The following is an 822-nucleotide window of genomic DNA, read 5'->3' as shown; positions in this document are numbered from 1 at the left end:
GTCCAGATATTTCTATGAGAAATTTTTGGTTTTAAAAAATTCCTGTAGGAAGTCCTGCCATGAAAAAGATTTAATCACTTCCTCCATCACTCCTTCCCTCTATAGCTCCCTCTATCTCTCCCTCATCATTTATTTTCAATTTGGTATTATTCTTTTTTTTTTTAATTTTTCTATATCTATTCATTTTATTATGCTTTTATATTTGAGAGTTTTATAGTCATTAACTAAGTTAATATTAATAATAGACCAGACTAACATCCCCAAGCTAATAGTTATCCGGGTTTTGAGAAGGCACGATACGGGCGCCCACCATAATATTTTCGCATACTTTTTTTATTTCACTATTTTTATCTAATTATATTCTTTTCATTTACACTGTATTTTTCTGATACTTTTATTTACAATATTTTCTAAATAAAAGTTTAGATTCCATCCACCATTTTTAAACAGCACCTGTGGCTATTATTTCCCACAATTCTCCCTCTTGACAATTTTTCAAATTTCATTTTCGGTTTGTTGCAAAGTGATATTGTTACAAAGTGGTATCCGCATTACTTATTTACTTATCTTATTTACTGTATTTGTAATTTTAACAAAAAATGGTTACTTTATTATTACTTACTTTATTATTACTTTATTATTGTTACTTTATTATTACTTACCGTTACTTTTATTATTTATCCCTCTATCTCTCCCTCATCATTTATTTTCAATTTGGTATTATTCTTTTTTTTTAAATTTTTCTATATCTATTTATTTTATTATGCTTTTATATTTGAGAGTTTGATAGTCATTAACTAAGTTAATATTAATAATAGACCA

General features: G+C 26.2%; 1 protein-coding gene across 8 annotated transcripts in view; it reads right to left on the bottom strand.

Moving 5' to 3' along the window:
- The window catches only part of LOC106677040 (protein still life, isoform SIF type 1), a gene marked incomplete at its 3' end in the record, with an annotated part of 188,077 nt that overhangs the window by 41,716 nt on the left and 145,539 nt on the right, over positions 1–822 (bottom strand).

This window comes from Halyomorpha halys, unplaced genomic scaffold (assembly GCF_000696795.3).
Source record: "Halyomorpha halys isolate HHAL.00 unplaced genomic scaffold, Hhal_1.1 Scaffold84.1, whole genome shotgun sequence".
Lineage (NCBI taxonomy): Eukaryota > Metazoa > Arthropoda > Insecta > Hemiptera > Pentatomidae > Halyomorpha > Halyomorpha halys.
Note: the sequence above shows the minus strand (reverse complement) of the source record. Positions and strands in the feature narration are given on the sequence as shown.